The sequence below is a fragment of the Erinaceus europaeus genome, chromosome 4 (assembly GCF_950295315.1).
Source record: "Erinaceus europaeus chromosome 4, mEriEur2.1, whole genome shotgun sequence".
Taxonomy (NCBI): domain Eukaryota; kingdom Metazoa; phylum Chordata; class Mammalia; order Eulipotyphla; family Erinaceidae; genus Erinaceus; species Erinaceus europaeus.
In genome coordinates, this window is record NC_080165.1 from 89,981,718 (window position 1) to 90,007,319 (window position 25,602).

Below are 25,602 nucleotides of genomic sequence, written 5' to 3' on the forward strand. Positions count from 1 at the left end.
ACTTGGGTAGGATTTACAACATCTGCTACATACTCTTCTCCCTCCTTGCTGTTTATTTCGTAAAGAAACCAGGCCAGGTCAGTGTGTCTTGCAGAATTTCCAGCACTCTGGATTCTGCTGATTGGAGAGAAACAACAACAACAACAAAAACCAAACAAAAACAAACAAACAAAACACACACCCACTGGGTGTTTTTAAAAGAATGTTTGCTAACCTTTGCACTTCTTGTGTTCGCATAACTGCAATGGGGAGCTTGACATAAATTTAGTCACTTCACAGATTGGATATTTTAGCAAGAATATATCATTGGTGACAGTATCAAAATTTTTTTTACTAACAAACATATAATGCTCAATTATCTCTTGTGTTGTTAAGAAAAAATTGACTAAGGCCATCAAATAGTTTACCAGGTAGTGCATCTACTTGGCCATGTATGTGACATAGGTTCAAGTCGAATCCCCACCCATCACATCAGAGGAAGCTTTTTCACATCAGAGGAATCCCCTCCCCAGCCCACCCCCACATCTTTCTCAAGTCAGATCACAGAGATAAAACCTAGCAATGACAACAAAATTATGACTAAACTCATTATTTCATTACAATATGCAAATAGTCTCATTTCTTACTTGTATATTATCAGAGCACCTCTATTATAAACTTTCCTGGGAGTCGGGCAGTAGTGCAGCGGGTTAAGCGCTCGTGGTACAAAGTGCAAGGGCCGGCTTAAGGATCCCAGTTCCAGCCCCTGGCTCCCCACCTGCAGGGGAGTCTCTTCACAGGCGGTGAAGCAGGTCTGCAGGTGTCTATCTTTCTCTCCCCCTCTTTGTCTTCCCCATCTCTCTCCATTTCTCTCTGTCCTATCTAACAATGACGACATCAATAACAACAGTAATAACTACAACAATAAAACAGCAAGGGCAACAAAAAGGAAAATAAATAAAAATATAAAAAATATATAAACTTTCCTTATTTACTTACATTGTGGTAAAATTAGGTTACAAGAAAGGAAAAAGACTTTATCCTTTTCTTTTACTTACCAATTTCTTTTTTTTTCTCTTTTCTTTCTTTATTATTGGATAGGGACAAAAAGAAATTGAGGGGGAAGGGGGAGATAGAGAAGGAGAGAGACAGAGAGACACCATAGCACTACTTCACCACTTGTGAAGCTTTCTCCCTACAGGTGGAGACTAGGGGCTTGAACTTGGGTCCTTGCACATGCATAACATTTTCCAGTTTTCCATATAACAATTAACCCCCCGCTAGGTCTTTCTCAGCCATCATGATCCAGGACCTGAATCGCCCCCGCCCCAGTCCCCGGCCACCCCACCCAGAGTCTATTACTTTGGTACAGTACATCAACTCCAGTCCAAGTTCTGCTTAGTGTTTTCTCTTTTGATCTTGTTTTTCAACTTCTGTCTATGAGTGAGATTATCGCATATTCATCCTTTTGCTTCTGACTTATCTCACTTAATATGATTTCTCATCAATTTCTTAAAATAAGTCAATTTCCCAGAATCCTCAATAGGTAGCCAAGAGTTTCTTATTTTTGTGAATTCATGGATATAAATTCATGTCTGCTGTGTTTCAGCCCACTGCTCACTTCTCCTCCATTTTTGACCCATGAAAACCTATTTAAATTTGCTTCTGAGAGAATTTTTTGATATGACTTTCACAGTGATTGCAATATTCTTATTTTATTGTATGGAAATTTGTTCTTGGAGTTTTCTGACTTTTTTTCTGTCCCAGTCTTGAAATGAATCATTTCTCTGAAGAAATGGGTTCCTTTTAGCTGAGTATAGTAAGTAGAAACCACAATTGGCATGGCATAGGAAGCATCCTACTAGGCTGAATTGTGATTCAGGTACTTGTTAGAGGGCAAAGCTATGAAACAAGATTTATGTTGTTTCTATTTAAATATACATATCAAGAAAGGAGTCTGGCGGTAGCGAAGTGGCTTAAGCGCATGTGGTGCAAAGTGCAAGGACCCACATGAGGATCCTGGTTCAAGCCTCTGGTTCCTCACCTACAGGGGAGTCCCTTCACAGGTAGTGAAGCAGGTCTGCAGGTGTCTATCTTTCTCTCCCCCTCTTTGTCTTTCCCTCCTCTCTCCATTTCTCTCTGTCCTATCTAAGAACGATGACATCAATAACTACAACAATAACTACAACAATGAACAAGGGCAACAAAAGGGAAAATAAATTATATATATATATATATATATATATATATATATATCAAGAATATATATTGGTGTTTTTCAATTCAAGTTTAGGATAACCAGGTTTGTATCTCTTTGATTTTTAATTTTTTTTCTCAAACTAACATCTTCATAAATTCTTTTTTTAACTTTTAAACTTTTATTTATTTATTCAATAGAGACAAAGAAAGCTTGAGTAGAGAGGGGAAAACAGAGAGAGAGAGAGAGAGAGAGAGCACGACAGAGACAGTTGCAACTCTGCTTCATTCAGAAGCTTGAGCCTGGATCCTTGTGCTCGCTTAACCAAGTGCACCACCGCCTGGCCCCTATGTTAATGAATTCTTATAATATAAAGCTTTACTTATTTATCATAACCTATATTACATATTAGATACTGTATATTACACTATACACTACATATTATATACCATAGTTTCAGAACAGCTATGCTAATATTGTTACAAATAGTTTAATAATTGAAAGTAGCTTAAAGTGTATTTGTAATGTGTTTTATTCTTGAGATATATTCCACCAGGTTTATACATTAAGCTACTGGTTTCTTTTATATTACTTGCAATTATTCTCCTATATCTAGGTAAGCCATTAACTCAAGACAATGACTTTTAATTTGCTTCTTACTTTTAGGAATTACTTTTTAAATATAATTTGATTTTATAACTATATAAAATCCTTGCATGTTTCCTAAACAGAAATTTACAAAACAAGGTACAATCATGAATTGTAATCAATTTTTCTAACCTAAATTTTTTATTGTTTTCTTTTTTGTGCTTTTAAATATGAGCAACTAAGTAGCCTTTCAATAAGTGACAGCATATTATATATTTTTCTTTATCTTTTTTCCCCAATTAGCAATGCATCCTACAAATTGGAATAGCAGCATACTGAGAAGTTCATCTACACCTGTGAAGTTCTTCAATAGTGACTAAGTCCCCAGTTGATAGATATTTGGGCTATTTCCTGCTTGTACACTATTGTTAAAAGAGTGGAATTGTACCCCTCTTATCCCATGGTCTTGTTGATCATTATTAAATCAATGAAAAAAAAAAAAGAGCATTACAAGGTTCAGTGGTAAAGCACATATTTCCATCCCCAGCACCTAAACAATACAGTGTGATAAATATTTTCCTCCAGATTGCAAATAAATGGTGAAATTTCCAAAAGTATAAATATTCTAAGACTTTATTTTTTAAAAAATGTTCAGTGATTGAGAGGCTAGTGAATTTTGTTGGAAGTTTCCTTAGTAAATGCTTTCTTTGATGCTATAAGTGCCAGGTTCAAGCCTGGAAGGAATTTGTCATGTTTACAACATTCACTACTACTTGAAAATATTTCTAGGTTAACTTGTATCATAAAAATGTCTTATAGGAAGTTGGTCAGTAGCACAGTGGGTTAAGTGCACAGAGCAGCATAAGGATACCGGTTAGAGCCCCCCGGTTCCCCACCTGCAGGGGAGTCATTTCACAGGCGGTGGAGCAGGTCTGCAGGTGTCTATCTTTCTCTCTTCCTCTCTGTCTTTCCCTCCTCTCTCCATTTCTCTCTGCCCTATCCAACAATGACGATATTAATAACAACAATAATAACTACAACAACAATAAAAACAACAAGGGCAACAAAAAGGGAAAATGAATAAGAAAATGTATCTTATAGAAAATGCAATAACTATATATGAGAGACAAAAAAGCTATATATCAGAAATTATAAAATTTAATAATATATTTTTATCTTACAAATGTAAATGTTCTTATTTCTTTGTTTTTGTTGTTTCCTGGATTTCATTGTTCTCGGTTCATTTTTTTCTTGAGAAAAAAATAGAGAAACAAGACAGACACACAGAGAGAGAAACAGACACAGAGACCAAAGCACTTGAAGCTTCCCTCCAGTTCAGTGGGGACTGGGTTCAAACTTAGTATGTGAACATTGCAAAGTTGTTCTCCCAGCAGAGCTTTCTTTTCAGATCATTATAAAATGTAAGATTTAAAGAAAATACATTGGGTGGGGGGATAAGGAGATACATCTGGTAGAAAGCACACTTAGCCATCTAAGAGGGCTTGGGCTTAACATTCCTTGCCCCCTGTCACCACATAGGAGCACCATCAAAAGGGGAAGCTTCACAAGTGGTGAAGTAGTGCTGTGTTATGTCTTCTCTCTGTCTCTCTCTCTCTCTTTCTGGCTTTTACCTTCTAACTGGGGGAAAAAGAGAAAAGAGAAGAGAAGAGAAGAGAAGAGAAGAGAAGAGAAGAGAAGAGAAGAGAAGAGAAGAGAAGAGAAGAGAAGAGAAGAGGAAAGAAAATGAGAAGAGAAGGGAAAAGAAGAGAAGAGAAGAGAAGAGAAGAGAAGAGAAGAGAAGAGAAGAGGAAAGAAAATAAAAAGGGAAGAGAAGAAAAAGAAAAAGAAAAGAGAGTCCACCAGGAGTGGTAGAATCTCCCCAGTATGGAGTCCCAGTACAGTTAGTATCCTTTCTCTTTGAAATAGTTTTTATATATAACTAGATAAGTGCAAGAGACTGGCAATTTAACAATGGCTTTTTTGGTCAATTCCAAGCCACCCCATCATCTGGGGCCCTAGTCAGAGAATACTTGGATTCCCATATTGATATAATGGGCCTAGACCTCTAATAGATCCCTTTCTTCACCATCACTGATCACCTCCATCAGGAATATCCTCATAAGCCCTCTAGTGAGCCTCTACAGGACCTTGCCCTCCTTGTTGAGCAGCAATTGTAGAGACTGCCCCACTCTCCGAAGGAAGACTGGGTCAACCTATTAATGCCACCCGAGGAAGACTGGTCCTGAAATGAGTGCAGCCTAGCCGTGACCATAGACTGTGAGCCTACACTGACAGGGACTCAGAGGTTATACAGGCGCCTATGCTAAATATGAATAAATGTGGTATCTAGGTCAGATTGATGAGGCTAACAGTTAATGATGTTTATATACTCTTCTCATATTTGGGAGCTATTCTCTGCCCTAACCTATTCTCAACTCCAACACCATCTTCCCAGACAATATTTTTAGTCCACCTTCATGCTAACTATGGTTGGTTGTCAAGGGTGGGAAGGGATCTCAGGATATTGATGATTAGTGTGATTCACACATACCATATATGTATAAATGTGAAACTATACCCCTGAAATCCTATTATTTTGTAAACCACCATTAAGTCACTAATGACAAATTTTCTAAAATAATTCAACCCCTTAGTCACATTACTGTTATCAAAAGCAGACTTAACATTGATCTAGTCATCCATCATTCAACTCCACTTTTTGATAATGTCCTTTCTGACAACCAGAAATCAACACAAAAACATGAATGGCATTTTGTTATCATTCCTCTTTAACCCCTATTAATTTGAACTAGCCAGTCAGCTTTTCTTTCCCTTGATAGCAACAGTTGTGAGAGTAGTTATTAGACTAAGACCTAGTTTTCACTTTTTCAACCTCTTCTAGGGTGACTTCACTTTAGCAGATAAAACTTGGTATATGTTGTTCTAACTTTCCATAAGCTATTTCTGAAGAGTAAATAAAACTAACAGCACATTTTCATGAACTTTTTATGTGTGGCATCTGAATTCACATACATGTCCAAGAATGTGAAACAAACAAAAATAATGGTATCTGGGCCCAAAAGATGCTCAATCAAGATAGGGAACTTCTCTTGGTGTCTTGGCACTCTTATGTGGTGCTGTGACTTGAATTTGGGTCATCATGTGGCAAGTTCCAGGGCCATGGTGTCTATCCCCCTCACTATGCTTCTCTATATGAATGAAAAAGTAGGTCAAGAATGTTGAAACTGCACACATGTGAGGCCCAGGATCTGCAAATAAATAAGTAAATAAATTGATTTGGTTGTGACACTGGTAGCTGGCTAGTACTTACCAGTGTTTTCTCTATTACATGAATTTATTCTTTGTAACAACACTAAGACACCAATATCACCACCACCACCACCATCATCATCATCATCATATCTGTTTTGGAGCAGATGAAACTGAAACACAAAGAAGATAAGTAACTTGACCAAAACCATATAGCTAGAACTATTGCAAATCCTGAACTTGGGCTCCAGTATCTGGTACTTGAAGCTTCTATAATTTCTCTCCCAAGTAAACCCTGTCACTGATTTCAAATATGTAACCTGGTAAGTACATGGTCTTTATGACAGTTTGACAGGTCAGTGATAAAGTACATTAAACATATTTTAGTTTTCATCTGTCTCGGGCTTTTCATCTGACCTAGGTTGAAAAAGAAAACCAGAAAAGTCAGTAATTAGTAATGGAAGATAGTTCCCTAGAAGCAGGAAATGGCTGTATCTGGTCAAACTGTCACAGCCACATTAAGCAAGTTAAATATTTATTCACGTAAAAGTAAATATTACATTTTTAATTGTCAACCACCTTAACCAACATTTGGCCAAGGCCCACTGTGAATGAAAGAACTTTTATGCATTTTGGGAGGAAATAAAATACAATAAAGGGTCTTGTTCATTCATTAAAAAGACAAGAGTTTAAGAATACTTACAAATAAACAATATCATAAGGGAAAACACCAAGAAGAACTTGGATGAGTGTGACTCACACATAACATATGTATAAATGTTAAACTATACCCCTGAAATCTATAATTTTGTCACTAATGGAGTTGGCGTAATGCACCAAAGTAAAAGACTCTGGAGTAGGGGAGAAGGGTTCAGGCCCTGGAACATCATGGCAGAGAAGGACCTAGAGGGGGTTGAATTGTTATGTGGAAAACTGGAATGGGGGTTGGGGGGAGTGGGCAGGGCTCTTGGGGTCCTAGGTTGTGGGTTAGAATATTTTACAGACACTTATCATGTGGAGCTGGGGAGTTGTACCCATGCATAGACAGCTTTGCTGTGAACTATTAACCTTCCAATAAAACAAAAAAAAATTCCAACGCAAACTTGGACACAGTAGTAATCATGGCAGACATAGTTAATGCTAATATGGTAGTTACTCTATGCGAGTTTGTGAGTGGAGCAACAATGACTATTGTGCTGCGATGCGGAGGAGAGAGAGAGAAGAGATCTGGAGCAGAGAGGGAACATAATGGAGAGGGAACACAATTCTTTATTCTCGCGGGCACCTCAGAGTTGGGTGAGAGTGCAGTGGTCCCGGCCACATGGAGCTAGCCAAAATGGCAGCCTCGCACAGCACCCTTTTCTGCGTCTAACCACTGAGGTGAAAACCGGGCAAGAGAGAGAGGGTCAGAAGAAGAAGGGCTTTATAGGGCAAAAACCAGGAGTGACAGCCGGGACAGGATTGGTTGGGAAGGGTACTTCGAGAATATTGTATTAACTCTCGTGGGAACTGGCACTAGCCTGAGGGGACAACATGGTGGAACAGGTGCTCCTAGAATGTCCCAACTCTCGTGGGAACTGGCACTAGCCTGAGGGGACATCTGCACAGCAAATGACCCTTGTGATGAAATGGTTAAAGCAAAGCTAGGCTAAATATGGACAAAGGGAATGCCACTGTCTTATATGAGAAGGTATGCAAAGAAATGTGTAACTGTATGTATAACTGTAAGATGCAACTGCTAGTAATCTATTTCTGTACTCCCTGCTTGCTATGCACCAATGAAATCACACCAAATAACTTAGAGACCTGTCCTATAGGTATAAATACCCTGTAGAACAAATGCTGGCTGTTGGTGCTCTTTTTCAAAGAGACCCAACACCAAGCCCACTGGTGTAATAAAGTTTCTCCTTTTCTGAATATTTCGTTCTCTGGTCTCATTCACCACTACAGTGAGAGATCCAAAATACAAGTAGACATATTTTCTTTTTTTTCCATCATGAAGCCCATTGCCCAGTGCCACAGAAACTGCCACTGCCACACCAACTTTTGCATGAAGTACAAAATGCCCCACTAATTGTTGTTCAGATTGACAATGTAGGCATGTTGTTATTAGAATCAACCTTGTTGGGGCTCTAAAAATAAATAAATAAATAAATACAGATAGGAGAGGGCACTAGAAAATGAAAAGCTAAATTTAGGGGCAAGCAAGGAGGGTTCCACTGGTTTCAGATCCTCCTAGAACAAAGTCTATAGTCAGTCTTAACATCTTCATCTTCTATTTCTTCTTCTTGTTATTATATTTATTACTATTATAATTTTGAAGGGACAAGGTGGGTAAGCATAGAGTGAGGGTGAATCCCAAGAAATTGTCTTTTTTTCATATTTGGTTTCAGCATATTAACTTACTTCACAAAAGAGTTCACCAAAGCATAACACAAAGAGTTATCATCAATCTCAGGTCATCCCATCTGCATAAGGATGATATCAGGCAGTCAGTCCTTTTGGGGACCTGAGGTTCAATCACATCTCAAAATTTGAAAAAAAGTAATTCATTATTTATTTGAATATAGAGAAACTAAGAGGGGGGGAGAGAGAGGGAGTGAGAGAGAGATATGGAGAGACACCTGCTTCACCACTTGTGAAGTTTCCCCCTTGCAGGTGGGGGCCATGGGCTTGAACCCAGGTCCTTGTACACTATAACAAGTACACTCAACCAGGTGTGCCACCACCTGGCTCTTATCTCTCTTTCTCTCTTTAATGAAAAGTAGAGTAAAGGGGTTTTAGTCACTAATTCAACAAGGACATTTACTAAATAGTGACCATATGGATATGAATTCAATATGGCCTCTTCAGTGAAGAAGCTTCCAATCCAATGCACCAGGCACATAAATACAATTTGGTGGACTATAACTACCATAAGCAAGAATAAAAAATACAAGAGAATGCAAATTTATGTTCCTGGGGTACAGGATTCTCTTCACAGAACTTTTAGCCTTAATCTTCTAATCTGAGAGAAATTTGGATGGTAAGATCACTCCCAGTAGGGAGATCTCAATAGATTCTTTTATCTTCATTGTCACTACCTCTTCTATTACAAATAACCAGTGTTGACAGTGAACCTTCCTGTTATTACCAAGAGGGCCATATGGGTATTTCCAAAGATAATTTAACTCTTTCTCTGTGAAGCAACTTAAAGTACTTGTACTGTGTTCAATTTTACAGCTCTTGTATTAAAAATGCCTTATTTATTTATGTATTCATTGGATAAAGGCAGGGGAAAATCCAAAGTGAAGAGGAGATAGAAAGGGAGAGAGACAGAGGAGAGACACCTGTAGCACTTGCATCACCACTTATGAAAATTTCCCCCTGCAGGTGGGGGCCAGGTGTTTGAACCCAGGTCCTTGTGCATTGTAACATATGCACTCAACTAGGTGCACCATGGCCTAGTCCACCATGGCCTGGTCCCTCAATTTTACAGTCTCTTAACCACTTAATAAGGTTAAGAAACACACACACACACACACACACACACACTCTTTGCTCACTAATCACAGTATCAGTGCTCTGGTGGCTGAGTATCAATGCATACTGCTTCACATCACATTAAGTTTCCCAGGCAAGTCCAGGGACAAAAAAGCCGTATACTTTACTCTTTTGTTAGGTTAAGAGAAAGAAACACCTGAGATAAAAGCTTTAGTGAATTATAGTGTCTCATCTCTTTACTCTTCCATTCAGAGAATCAGCAAATCACAATGACTCAGCACATCATGATTTTCTGTTGTTGGCATATGATATTGCTATTATTATTACCCAAACATGCTCCAAACATGTTGCTTTGTTACCATTGCTAAGAAAATATGTTCAGTGTAGGAAGCTGTCCTTGTTAAAACAAAACAAAGACAGATTTTAGGTAGCACTTTAGTAAAGATCAACTCTCCCTTTTGGAAAGAATTTGTCATTGGCTCACACTCTCACACTTAAGCTCTTGGGCTCTACTCAAAACTACACTGAGCTAATGTTTAGAAATTCGTTTGCCATGGAACTAAGGTCCAGTATCAAATTCTTATAAGCATGTGACTTGATCTATTCATATCTGAGAATATATTTAGTCATGAGTCTAGGTATAAACACACACACAATTTGCATTATTGTTGAAAATATCGTGATAACTGAATACTGTACTGATGTCCACGAGGGTTATTTTTAATAATAATAAAGAAATGTGAACTCTAGTTAGTGAAATGTGATCATATGATGGTATATCTAAGCTTACTTCAGCAAAAGAAAAGAAATGAAATCAAAGTCAAGTTTTTCACAGATCCTTTTCATTAGAGAACAATCAACTCACAGTGACTCAACACTGCTTTATAGGAGACGTGAAAGTTAAGTGAGTAAATCTCAAGTGACCTCATTACAAGGAAAAATGTTTCGCTATGTTTACCTTTGTATCTACATGAGCTGATCAATATTAATTAAACTTACTATGGGTTGTTGATGGGGCTGCCAGTAGCCATTGTGATTTCCCCCCACCACCTTCTTTTATTATCAGACAGGAGAGATAGAATTTGAGAACGGAGGGGGAGATAGAGAGGGAGAGAAAGAGACACCTGTAGCACGACTGTACCACTTGTGAAGCTTCCCCCACAAAAGTATGGAGCAGGGCACTTGAAGTTCCTCATGCTAATGTGTGTGTTCAGTTGGGTACGCCACTGCCCAGTTTTCTAAAATATAATCACTTCTAAGAAAAGACATTTACTTAAAAGTATATGTCAGATGTTGGTGACCTTTTTCACCCCTTTTCTCGAATTCTGTCTGTCCTGTCTAATAACAAAAGAAAGTGTGGGGGAAAACAGCCAATGGGAGCAGTGCAGATATACAGCCCCAACAATGACTCTGGTGTCAATAAAAAATTGAAAAATAAAATAATAAAGAAAGAAGTGATTTTATTTGTCTTTCCTGATCATAAAATGTGTATAAATGTACATTTGAATCTGTAAGATAAATGTACATTTGAATCTGTAAGATACATAAATTAATTCACTTATTAAAATGCACTACACTAAAGAAATGCAATAGTGATGTCTCATCCCCAGCTCAATATGCATATACTGAGTTCTTCGCAATCATCATCCTCATATGCACCTCTATAGGCAAACCTATTCATAAGCAAGTAGATGAATATGTATATACATTGCTCTCCTCCACTCACTCACAAGTTCCACAGATATCCATATATACAGTACTTTCACACCTTGCATTATACAGACACAAAGAATGTCATATATATTATTCCTCATTCAAGACTTTCTGATCTTTATCCAGGTGCAGAATTTTCCATTACTGAATCAGTCCTCTGTTGAAAAATATCATGATCATGGCCCGATTTTTTCTATAATAAACCTTTCATATAATAGTCCTCACATATGGGGCCCATATCATTCTACACATGAAGGACATGCATGTTAGCGATTTTAACATAGAAAATTACTCCAATGATGTAGTTGCTCCAATTTACATTCCAATTTAAATATCAAGAGGCCTCATTTGTTTTCCTTCACCTTTGCCAGTACAGGATATAATTAAACTTTTGATTGTTGTCAATCTGTATAAGTAGGGTGCGCTGATTGCACCACTGGAGCTCCTGTTGTCAATCTGATAAGGAAAAATGGTTTCTCTAAGTACATCTAAGTTGCAATTATCTCACTCACATTTATCTTAGTGTGTGACTTTGAGCATGTTTTCATGAGTCTAAAAGTCAAAGTTTATACTTCCTTTTGTCTGTACTGCCTTTTTATACCTTTTATTTATCTTTGTAGTTAACTATTCATTAAGGTAAAGGTGATACCCGGAATTGAACTGGGGACTCCATTCTGCAGTGCCCACTACTTTAATCACTATGCCACCTCCCCACCTCTCTACAATACATTCTTTTCTTTTTTAAATAGTTTGTTCATCTCTTTCTTTGTGTTTAAATGTAGGAGTTATTTGAGATTTGGGATTCATCTGAGTAAAAAAGATTAAGGTTTGGATACAGCAAATCAACATTTAGATTTACAAACATTAATTAGATAACTATCTTTTCCCTACTGATTTGAGGTGTGTGTTTCTTTTCTTTTTTTGTTTATTTTATACTTGGTAGGATAGACAGAAATTGAGAGGGGAAGGGAGGTATGTAGAAAGAAAGATAAATACCTCCAGAGCTGCTTCACCACTTGTGAAGCTACCCACCTGCAGGGGCTCGAACCCTGGTCCTTGCGCATGATGATATGGATGCTTAACCAGGTGCTACCACCTGGCTCTGAGGTGTAACTCTTCATCATATTTTAAAGTCCTTTTGTTTTAGAATCTATTTCAAGAGTTTCTATCTCCCATCATTCAACTAAAAATTTCCATTTTTCTGTAATTTCCAGTACCAAATACTGAAATTTTAAGTTAGAAAAAGAGGGAACTATACAAAAGTATAAAAAGAGGTCTTTTTTTTTCAGATTAGCTTTCATACTTAAGGAAATTTACAATTCAACTTATTTTTTAATTTTTTTTTATTTGTGAGACTATAAGTTAATAGGAGTGTATATTAACACCATTCCCACCACCAAAGGTCTACGGGACACAGACAATTCAATTTATTATACTTTAAATTTTGTTTAATGATGTCAGTCAGTGGTGCACCCAGTAGAGTGGACGTTACCATGCACAAGGATACGGATTCAAGTCCCCAGTATTCTACCTACAGGAGGGAAGCTTCACAATCAGTTAAACAGTGATGCATGCATTTCCCATTCTCTCTGCCTTTCTACCTGCCCCCCCCCAATTTGTCTTTGCCCTATTCAACAAAAGAAAGACAAACAAAGAGAAAAATATAGTCCCTAGGGGTAGCAGGTTCTCTATGTTCTACTAAGCCCCAGAAATCTCTCTCTTCATAAAATGCTTCAACCAAGAGACACAGATAAAGACTTATGCAAAAACAGTGAACACCTAAGAATTTACTTAGTCTTCAGGCTGCTATAACAGAATACCATAGATTATTTTTTTAAACAACATATGTGCACAGATAAAATCATGTCCCTTTTCTCCTGGTCTGAGGCATCCTCAAATAAATAGCTGTAAAAATTGGGGCAACAATTTTATATTGATTTTTTAAAAATATTTCTTCTAAAATATTTGCTTTTATTGGTAATTTACTGATAAATACATTATGGAACAAACCTAGGGTCATATGCATAGATAACATCACTAATCCATCTTCCAATCTAACAATAGAAAGAGGGAAAGACACCAGATCATCACTCTGTCACTTATACAGTTCCAACCATTTTAGTTTGTGGTGCTACACATGGTGCTCCCATTTAATGGCAGGGATAAGTCTCAGTGTGGAAAGATTCATCTGGCATAGCCTAAAAATTTTAGATTAATTGAATATTTTAAATTGACAAATGCATATTTATCTCCTTTAATTCTTTCCTATTAATAAGTGACATTGACAAATATTAACAAAGCTTAGTTAATCACTGGTCACTTAAACATTCAAATCAAGTCTTTATGTCATAATTTAACCCATTCCATTAAATGTTTTTTTCAAATCTGTGTGTTCTTTTCTCAAAGTAGTCTAATACTCCCTTATAGACTCTCTTTGACTCCTTGGTATCTGGATTGTTTAAAGTTTCTTTTGGATTGTGACATTATTGTACAGTTCTTTGAGTTTGATTTTTCATGTCTATATGTCTTCAAATTTTCTCCTTGACCTTTCACTTATTCTCTGTTAGCATGTCTTCAAAGGCAACTATTTTATTTCTTCTAGAAATTACTTGATAATAGGATTACAGAATGTTTGTGTTGATTTCTTACTGTCTTAACAGGAATTCTACTGTAGGTTGATTGCTTTTATATCTCTAAAGTTCATACATTGAAATCCTAATTTCTGCTGACGGGAATGCAAATTGGTGCAGCCATTATGGAAAGCAGCATGGAGAATCCTTAAACAAATGCAAATAGAAATACATTATGACCCAGCAATTCCACTCTTAGGCATTAACCCAAAAGATATAATAACACTGATTCAAAGGGATATATTCACCCCCATGTTTATAACAGCTTTATTCACAATAGCAACTGATCAAAGAAAAACCATGTGTCCCTCTCTATAGTTTAAAAATCACTTCAAGCATCAATGCAGATTAATGGTAAAGGCAAATAATAACGTGCATGGACATATTGTAGAACTATTATTGCTCCTGGGAGTGAACATGAGTAAAGTCAATTTACTGTATATGAAGTAAACAAGATAAAATGGTAGTAACAAACTATGATAACTAGGGATGTTTTTGGCAGCAAACAACAGAAACTCAAAACAAAGTTAGATAATATGCTTGCCCTGTATATCAAGAAGGGTAGGTCAGCTCAAGGCTGTTGTGGTGAATCAGTAAGCTTTTTTCAGTTTTTAATTCCACTACCCTTAGAATGAGATATTGTCTCCGTGCTTGTCACCTCTTGGTTGCAAGATAGGTGCTGTGCCTCCAGACTTTTGTATATGTAGTCCAGAAGAAAAAAAAAAAAAGGAAAAGATGGGATTAGGTCAGGAAAACAAAGACATATTCTTGAGACATTCTGGTATCATATGATCCCTCTGGCTATAAGACAGAATATCAGAATATTGAAATAAATATTTTTTTAATTTGTCACACTGGACAAATTGTACTTTTTTTAAGAAAAGGGATGACAGATAATTTTAGCAGATATAAGGTAGCTCTAGGTCTCACACGACATTTTGACCATGTTAAAGATATTTTGTGGCGAGTCGGGCAGTAGCGCAGTGGGTTAAGTGCTTGCAGAGGAGTCGCTTCTCAAGTGGTGAAGCTGCAGGTGTCTATTTTTCTCTTCCCCTTTCTGTCTTCCCCTCCTCTCCCCATGTCTCTCTGTCCTATCTAACAACGACAACAGCAATAACAACAACAATAATAACCACAACAACAATAAAAAAAACAATAAGAGCAACAAAAGGGGAAAAAAAGATATTTTGTGGTACGGGAGGTGGCACAGTAAATAAATCATTGGACTCCAAGCATGAGGTCCTCAGTTTGATCCCTGGCAGCACATGTATCAGAGTGATATCTGGGTATTTCTCTCTCTCCTCCTATCTTTCTCATTAATGAATAAAATAGAAAGACATTTATTTTCATGATAGATAAACAACAGCCAAAATTAGTCAATGAGTTATCTTGTTCAATATCCATATGATATTGCCCAAGCACAATACTATATTATTGGTAAATAAACAATTTTGTAAGCTATAAAAATACCTTAAAAGCAGGGGCAGGTGGTGGTGCACCTGGGTAAGCACACACATTATAGTGCACAAGGACCCACATTCAAGCCCCTGGCCCCCAACTGCGGGGGGAAAGGAAAGCTTCACAAGTGGTGATGCAGGGCTACAGGTGTCTCTCTGTTTCTTTCTCTCTCTATCTCTTCTTCCCCTCTACATCTGTCTCTGTCAAATTAATTAATTAATTAATTAATTACTTTAAAAAATACCTTAAAAGCTACCATTTGATACTGTATCTGCTAAGCTCAACTAAATCAGTGTAACTAGTACCACCTCAACATGTTTCCCTTTGATTATTTCCAGAGACACCAGACATGGAGTGTCAACCCTTCAGCCCCAGCACTCTGGTGAGACCATTCCTAGCTCATAGGACTCCTGAATTCCATATTGGGTGGTACACCTCCTAACAAAGTACAGAACCAAGATATAGATCAGGGCCCATGAGACAGAACACATGTGTACATGTGTCCATAAGTTAGGGGCAAATATACACCTTAAAGCAAAAGTGCACAATAGTTTACAGTGATCCAAAACAGTAAGCAAGCATAAAGACCTAAAAAAAAAAAAAAGACAACATAAAATGATACTTATATACCTTTCCCATATTTGGGAGCTACTCTCTGTCCTGATCCAGCTTTCTGGTCCTTTTTCCAACTCTGACAACATCTCCCCTGACAATACCTTTGGTCTACCTGCATGTTAGCTGTTGGACTCAGGCAAAAATTAATAAAGTCATGGGCCCCTTAGAATATACCTAAAATAGACCTACTAGCTTTTTTAAAATGGAGATACCAAAACTAATCTGCAGTATTCTTGTCTTTAGGTTAATGACTATTAAACAATTTGTTCTGTTTATATCTTAGTGCTTTTTCAGCCACCAAGTCGCAGATGCTGCCATGTTGCCAACCTGACTTCCCTGGGCAGATGACCCCACCAATGTGTCCTGGAACCCCACCTCTCCAGAGCCCTGTCCCACTAGGGAAAGATAGAAACAGACTGGGAGTATGAAGTGACCTGTCAATGCCCATCTGCAGCAAAGAAGCAATTATAAAAGCTAGACCTTCCACCTTCTGCATCCCATAATGACCCTGGGTCCATGTTCCCAGAGGGATAGGAAAGCTTTCAAGGTAAGGGATGGGATACTGAACTCTGGTGGTGGAAATTGTGTGGAATTGTACCTCTCTTACCCTATGGTCTTGTCATATTTTTTATTTGTTAAATAAATTAATGAAAATTTAAAAAACTAAGCTTATGGGTGGGGGTAGATAGCATAATGGTTATGCAAAGAGACTCTCATGCCTGAGGCTCCAAAGTTCCAGGTTCAATCCCCCGCACCACAATAAGCCAGACCTGTGCAATGCTCTGGTGTTTCTTTCTGTGCCCTTCTCTCTCTGCATCTCTCTCAGAAATAAAATAAATAATTTTTTTTAAAAAAACCCTAAACTTAGTTCAACTCTTTAAAGGCTGATAGGGCAGAGCTGTGTGTCAGGTAGGTGAATTTGAACCAGGTTACAACTACAGCATTGATTCTCATATTTTTATAGGCATATAAACTGAGAGTGGGAGGGTATTTAAAATGAGCATTCTGATTTAGTAGACCTAGAATTACTCCACAGAGTCTCCATTTCTCTCCAACTTCCAGGTTAAGCAGATTTAATTGATGAACTGCACTTTGAACAGCAAAGTACTAAAGCTTCTTCCAAGCCAGAAGTACCATAACTTTCCATAAAGGGGTTGGCATAACCTATGAAATGGACTACAAAATTGTAGAGTAATAATAGTCTACTATTGCTAATCACTTGGGAGGAAAAGCCACACCTCAGAAACCTTAAGGGAACTTCATGTGACTTAGAAACTCAGCCAGCTTGCCAAGAGGATAATGAAAAGCATAATTGAGATGTGGGCGAAAACCTCTAAAGACTAGGAGCCTTTGCTCTGACATGCACCATGAATATGGTTGACCCTATGCCAAGGTTTTATTAAAAGGCAATTAAGCTCAACCTTGAGAAAACACGTGCTCTCAAGAGTCTCTTGAACTCAGCCACTAGTGGAGTTAGGCAATTCTGGAAGTTCCAGTTAACATCTTTGGCCTGTTACATGCAAGGAACATTTAGATCCCATAGACAAATGAGATATTAGCTAGATAGTGGATCATAAAATAAGTAGAGCAGAATAGAAAACTTCACAACTACAGAAAAGGACTGAAAGGAATTCCAAGTGGACAATGCAAGATTATTATACTAGATTTTAACTGATCTACTTGTTTTTATTGATAGAATAATTTTTATGAAAATGTATATTTTTTAAAATCTGGGAATGTATGTTTCTTATCATATCCAAAGACATTTTCTCCATTACCATTCACTAAGCTGGTTACCACACTAGAACATTATCAAAATTGAGTATAAGTGGCTTTTTTTTGTACTTTCTTAAACTCTAGTTTATTGTTTTTTGAGCTGCCTAACATTTCCTCCAGTTTCTCCTTCACAATTTGAAAAAAACTCACAGGAAACTGAATTTGGTTGCAGTTCTACTTTTTAAAATGTCAGTAGTAGAGACTCTAGTATTTTCAGTTAAATAGAGTTACATACTGTTTTCTAGCCAAACTTAAAAGTGAACCATGTGGGAGGAGCGGTAGCACAACGGGTTAAGCACACACAGTGCAAAGCGCAAGGGCCGGTGTAAAGATCCCTGTTGGAGCCCCCAGCTTCTCACCTGCAGAGGAGTTGCTTCACAGGCGGTGAAGCAGGTATGTAGGTGTCTATCTTTCTCTCTCCCTCTGTCTTCCTCTCCTCTCTCCATTTCTCTCTGTCCTATCCAACAACGACGACATCAACAACAATAATAACTAAAACAAGGGCAGCAAAAGGGAAAATAAATAAATAAACATTAAAAAAAAATTTTTAAGTGACCCATGTAATCTTGATCCATTTTGACACATAGTCTTCCTTTTTTGTCTCTTGAATACTGTATCACTTACCTTTTAAAACATCATATTTCTGAAAACAAATTTTCAGTTCAAATTTAGATTTATTTTTATGCAATAGGCCTACTTAAAATAAATATTTTATTATGAATTAAAATAAATTTATATAAATCATCTCAATTTACATAAAATATAACCTTAAAAATTAAATGTATGTAAATTAATTTTGTATAGACAATATTAGAAAAAAAACAAAACAACCTTTCCCAAGTTTTAAGAAGGTGTGGAGAAAAGTAACTCTCTTACACTCTTGGTGGGAATGCAAACTGGTGTATCCTTTATGGAAAACAGTGTAGAGTCTTTAAATACTAAAAATGGGACTGCTTTATGATCTAGCCATACCACACCTAAGCATATATTCAAGGGACAAGAAAGCACTAATTCAACTATGCACCATGAGTATAGCTGTATTATTCACAATGGTCAAGGAATGAGGCAACCTAAGTGTCCACTAAGAGCTGACTGGATAAAGAAGTTCTAGGAATAGAACACTACCCTGCAATTTTAAAAATGGTATGTGTCCTTCAGGATGAAATGGATAAAACTTGACATGTGGGGAGTTGGGCGGTAGCTCAGCGGGTTAAGCGCAAGTGGCGCAAAGCACAAGGACCGGCTTAAGGATCCCAGTTCGAGCCCCCGGCTCCCCACCTGCAGGGGAGTCGCTTCACAAGCGGTGAAGCAGGTCTGCAGGTGTTTGTCTTTCTCTCCCCCTTTCTGTCTTCTCCTCCTCTCTCCATTTCTCTCTGTCCTATCCAACAACGACAACACCAATAACAACAACAATAATAACTACAACAATAAAACAAGGGCAACAAAAAGGGAATAAATATTTAAAAAAAAAAAAACTTGAGATGTGGGCTGGAGCACACATGTTACAAAGGGCAAGGATGTGAGTTGAAGCCCCCAGCTCCCACCAGGAGGAGGTGGGAGGGGAGCTTCACAAGTGGTGAAACATTTCTACAAGGGTCTCTCCCTCTTTATAATCCCTCTTCTCTATCATTTTCTCCCAGTCTGTCTCCATCCAATACCTTAAATTTGAAAAAGAAACTTGAGGTGACTACACTTAGTGAAAGAAGTAAGGAGATAAAAGGCAATTACTGGATGGTTTAACTCATATGTGGAATATATAAAAATGAAATATATGAACTTGGAAATAAATAATTAAATAAAGTAGCTAAACTGCAGTCTTTAAGATCTTGTGAGAAAGACTGTGGTTATTTGGGGAGGGGGTGGCTGGAGAAAGAGGGAACACACAACTTTGGCAGTAGATCTGGTATGGAATTATACCTTAATAATCTAATAAACCTTAACTATTAACCCACAAATAACATTGAAAAATAAAATATAAACCTTGTTCAATATTCAGGAAAAAGTAAAATGGTACCACTGCTATCAAAATGGATGAACAAACAAATAAAGTAGAATTACCATATGAATAGTAAATTTCATTTCTAGGCAAATACATAAAATAATTAAACTCAGACTTCAAAAGAGCTATGGGTACAATTAGAAGCATATCCACAATGGTCAGGATATGAAAGCAAACCTAGTGTCCATCAATAGACAGAGAAACAAAATGTTCTATAAATACATTATAATGTTATTTAGTTATAAAAAGAAAGTAAATTCTGGCACAAGTTACAACATTAGGCCGGGGAGGCAGCTGGCAGTGCTCCTGGCTAAGACCCACGTGCACAGGGACCCAGGTTCAAGCCCCCAGTCCCCACCTGCAGGGGAAAAGCTTTGAGAGTGGTGAAGCAGTGCTGCAGGTGTTTCTTGGTCTCTCTTCCTATCGCCCCCTTCTCTCTTGATTCCTGACTGTCTCTATCCAAAAAAATCAATAAAGATAATTAAAAATTTTTTAAATAAATTATGCTAAAATAATTTAGCATAGGTAAATAAAACAGTCATAAAAAGGCAAGTACTGTATGATTTCACTTGTATATGGAACCAGTGCTGCCAAGGGTGCAGTCTAGTCTGTGAGGTAAATAAATACAAAAGACAAAAGAGCAGAATATAGAAAAGAAAAAATTTGTTCTTTGGTCAAGACAGGAAAAGGGATCTCAAGATACAAAAACTGGGGCCAGGTGTTGGTGCAACTAGTAGAGCACACACGTGACTGTGCACAGTGACCTAGGTTCAAGCCCTTGACCCCCACCTACAGTGGGGAACTTGAGAAACAATTGGGCAGTGCTTCTGATATTTTTTTTCTTCTTTTTCCCTCTGTCTTTCACTTTCTATCAAATAAAAAGAAGGGGAAAAAAAACTAGGTTTGGTGGCGTCAGCAGGCACCAAAGATAAACCCAGTAACAAAAAAAGCATTCCCTATGCTAGAAGTGACAGAGGAATAAAGATTTTTATAATGATCCTATAACAAAGGCACAGGATTCTCATCTTTTTTGGAAAGGGAATGGACTTTTTCTGGCAACACAAAAACTACCTTCTTTATGCTCATAAATACTTATTCCCAGAAATGCCATTGTATGGAAGGTGGGGGTGTTGGGTTTTTACTCTTTTTAAAATGTATTTACTTATTGGACAGAGACAGAGAGAAATCAAGAGGGAAGAGGGAGAGAAAAAAGGGAGAGAGACAAGAGACACTTGCAGCCCTGCTTCACTGGCTTGAACTCGGGTCCCTTTACATGGTATCATACATGCTCTACTGGGTGCACCACCACCTGGCCCCTGTATTTTTATTCTTTAAATGTGGTGTGCATTTCATTCCAGTTCCTAGCCCCGTCCTTGCTATCCTTCACCAGTTTTAAACAACAGGAAAGGGGGTGTGATGTACACACAGCCTTCTGGTAATTTTCTTTATTGTGATTATACAATAGGGAGAGAGGGTGTGGTGAAATGTGTTGACATGTACACTGTACCTTTTATATGCATTGTTCAAAGGTGATTCCAAAGTTCTACACAGACTCAGAAATGTGGAATCTGGGACCTGTGTAACACTAGAGTAGTAAACTTCTTGGGAACAGAGAGCAGAATAATTGTTGTCAGTAGTTTAGGGAAGTGAGGGATAAAGATTTGCTGCTCATTGGGTAGAGTCTCTGTTTTGAAGAGGAAAAAGTTATGGAGGTTGGTTATACAACACTTACTAGGGACTCTAAACTGTACACTTAAACTTAGTTAAGATGCAACTTTTTGTCTCTTTTGATCAACTTTATCACTATTTTCAAATTTTAGAAAACATATACACAAAGAAATGAATCCTTCCATATTGTGCAGTTTAAGCCAAAGAAGGTTAGAAGGCAATGAAACAGAAAATGCTAGAAGCAGTGAAGTCCTGGCTGTGGCAAATGAATAAACAAATAAGACAACAAATGAGAGACAGAAGAGAAAAGAAAAGAAAAAAGAGAGAGGGGGGAATAAAGTCAAGCAAAGATAAATTTCAAACATTGAAAAATGGAATTGGAAGTTTTCCAAGCAGGGGAGGGGTGCAGTGCATAGTGGTGGCGGATTATTGGTATTTTAATGGTGGATGTAGTCTGATAACACACATCTCAAAACAAATGTGAATCTGTATCACTGAAACATATATATCCTTTTACACCAACATTACCTTAGTTTCCTTTTCAAAGAAGTAGAATCTAAATTAAAATGAGATGATAAAACTACTTAATATCTAGCCTGATATTGTTTTGTGGTGATCGATCTTGAACCCCAGAGAAAATCACAGGAAGGTTTAAGAAGTTGAGAGTGGCAAGCTAGAAGCTGGGAGCATAAAGAGAATACATGAAGTCCTAAGCAATTTTTAGATTCGCCTCCTCTTCTGACAGCTTCTTCTCTCACTCCTTTCACCATATCATACAGATTTCTTTGCTGCTCTTGACTATTCCAGCCCTCTTCCTGCACAGGGTCTTTCTACTGTCTTTGTACTGCTAGAATTCTCTTCCCTCAGATAATCACTTGGCTGAACCAAATAGTTTCTTGCTCAAATTCCTCCTTTAAAAAACCATTTAATTACTGATAGAGGGTGAGAAACTAAGGGGGCTGTGGGGGGTAGATACTTGCAGCTCTGCTTCACCACTTGTGAAGCTTCCTCTCTGCAGGAGTGGATCACAGGCTTGAGTTTGTATCCTCACACATAGTAGAAATACCTCCTTCTAAAGGAGGACTAACTTCCTTAATCACCTTATCCAGGCCATATCATGTCCTGACCTAACTATACTCTTGATCTCCTGTTTTAATCTTCTTTCCTCCATAACTACTTCCTGTACAGTCAATTATTTATTGTGTGGATTGTGTCTCTCCTTTTTAAGATGTAAACTCCACAAGGGCAAGACTCTGCCTTATTTTCCTTGCTGATATATCTAAAGCACCCAGAACACTACCTAGCTGTACCTAGCTGATGGTGAGTTCTCAGTAAATATTAGTCCAAAGATGGATGGATGGATGGATGGATGGATGGACGGATGGATGGATGGATGGGTAGATGGGTGCCAACACTGGCTTTATTTTCTGTATTTCCTGTCTGTTAACTCCTCACTCTTTTCCACCCTATTTTGCACTAGCAACCAGGACCTTCTGCCTCATCAAGCAGGCATCTTCTTTTTGTTTACTTATATTTTTTTACTCGCATGTTTTATTTGCCAGAACTTGGTGCATGAGCAACTCCACTGCTCCCAGTGAACTATTTGGTTTTGTTTTCCTTCAGAGAGGGAGAGAGGGTGGAGAGAGGAAGGAGAGAGACCATAACATGGCTCCACCATTCATGGATTTCCCTTGGTGCCATGCAAATGCTCCTAGTGGTGCAGTGCCTCAAATCTGTTTTTCCTCACACAGGTATGTGTTCTATCAGGTGACCTATTTCCTGGTCCCTTTAGTCTACTTTTTTACATTACCTTAATTTTTATATATTTATTGTATGGGATACAGAGAGAATTGAGAGGTAAAGAGAAAACAGGGAGAGTCACCGGTAGCATAGTTTTACCACTCCTAAAGCCTTCTCACAGCAGGTGGGTATTGGGAGCTTGAACCTGGGCCCTTGTGCACTGTAATCTGTGTTCTCAATCAGGTACATCACCACCTTGATCCCCTATAGCTTATTTTCAAATGTTAGTACTTTAGTTTGTTCTGGTAACAGTTAACTTAATAACTAGATTGTCCTGTTTATATTTTTTAATCAGTGGATGTCATAAAGCATACTTTTGCTCTCTTTAAATTTTTAAAAGAGAAGATAGTATCTGTTATTCCACTGGCACCAGGTATAAACACTGCCCTTATATTGTCAACACTATGTTTACTTTTATATATTTACAGAGTCTGAGAACATTTGCTCTAGTTTCAACAGTCAAGGCTAAAAGAAGCTGCTGGATGAGAGGGGGGCATAGAAACTAGTCCATCTGTCAAATTTCAAAGAAAGATCAGAGCTACACATTAGAAAGTAAAGTTTTTTTTCTTTGTCCATTTATGTCCCTTTCTGTTTCCTTTGCAGTTCAAATGCCCTAGGTAATTGTATTATAAATAATCTCAAGTGCAGTCTCACATTTACTTTAACACAATTTTCATGAATTTCTTCCTCTGTAGCAAATACATCTATTTTGGCCAATGTAACAGTGTTAATAATTTTGACTCATTTTGCCATTAAAATATAAGGCTGGCAATTATAATAAAATATTTCTACTGCTCTAAAAAAAAGAAAGAAAAAGAAAGTAACAGAATCTTACTTTAGAGTGCAATCACTAGTGAAAAACAAAGCAAAATGCATTTACATCATTCCAATCTATGTAAGCTCAGAGTTATATAGGTTGATGGGGAAGCATTTAAAATTCTGAAGTGCCCTTAGTGAGTCTTGTGATATTGAGTTCAGGATGTGATTAACTGAAACATAAAGTCCTTAAGTTCCTGAAACTTAAAGTCATAAGCATTTAATTATGAGAAGAAATTACTCAGCAAAGAAAAATCTTCAGCAATGCTAGCAACACTATCAGTCTTAAAAAAAAATGGGTGAGGGGAAGAGAAATGTGTGAGTGGTAGTGTAGTGTGCTCATGTTAGTATAAGCAAGGACCTAGATTTAAGTCCAGATCCTCATCTACAGGAAGGAAGCTTCACAAGTGGTGAGCATACTAAGTTCTATAAAACTTTCAAAAGAAGAACTAACACCTATTCTATGTAAACTACTCCAAAAAAATTGAAGAGGGTCAAACATTACCAATCATGTTCTATGATCACTGTGATCCCCAAACAGGAAAGGGCTCCATCAGAAAAGAAAACTATAGACCTATATCCCTGATGACCATTGATGCAAAGATCCTGAACAAGATCTTGGCAAATAGAGTACAATAACATATCAAGAGAACAAGTCACCAAGACCAAGTAGGATTCATCCCTATAAAACAGAGATGGTTCAACATCTACAAATCAATCAATGCAATTCATCATGTAAATAAAAGAAAGATAAAAAATCACATGGTTATATCAACTGATGGCAAAAAAGCATTTGACTAGGTCCAACACCCATTTATGATAAAGACACTCCAGAAAATGGAAATAGAAGAACCATTCCTCAACATCATAAAGACCATTTTTGACAAATGTATAGGAAACATCATTCTCAATGGGGAAAAGCTGAAATCTTTCCCCCTAAAATCAGGAACCAGAAAAGGATGTCTACTATCTCCACTGCTACTCAATCTAGATCTTGAGGACCTCGCCAGTGCAATAGACAGGCAAGAGATAGCAAAGGCAAACATAATGGAAAAGAAGAAATCAAGCTTTTGCTATTTGCTGATGACATGATACTATACTTAGACAACCCCAAAGACTCCACCAAAAATGTACTGGAAATAATTAATAAATTCAGTAGAGTATCAGGATACAAAATCAATACACAGAAATCAGTGGCATTTCCGTATATAAACAAGGAGTCAGTGGAAAGAAAAATAAAATAATCAATCCCATTCACAACTGAACCCCAAAAGATAAAACACCTTGGGGTGAATCTCACAAAGGAGGTGAATGGCATTTATAATGAAAACTATACAACATTGCTAAAAGAAATGGGGGGGGGGCGTACTACAGTGGGTTAAGCACACATGGTGCAAAGCTCAATGACCACAGGCACTGAGCCCCTGCAATAACCCTGGAGACAAAAAACAAAAACAAAAACACAGAAACACACACAAAAGTAAAAGAAAATTCCTTGTTCTAGGATTGGAGGAACAGATATTATTAAAATGACTAATCTATCAAAAGCAGCCTACAATTTCAATGTAAACCTTATGAAAATCCCAAAGGAACTTTTCAAGCAAACTGAA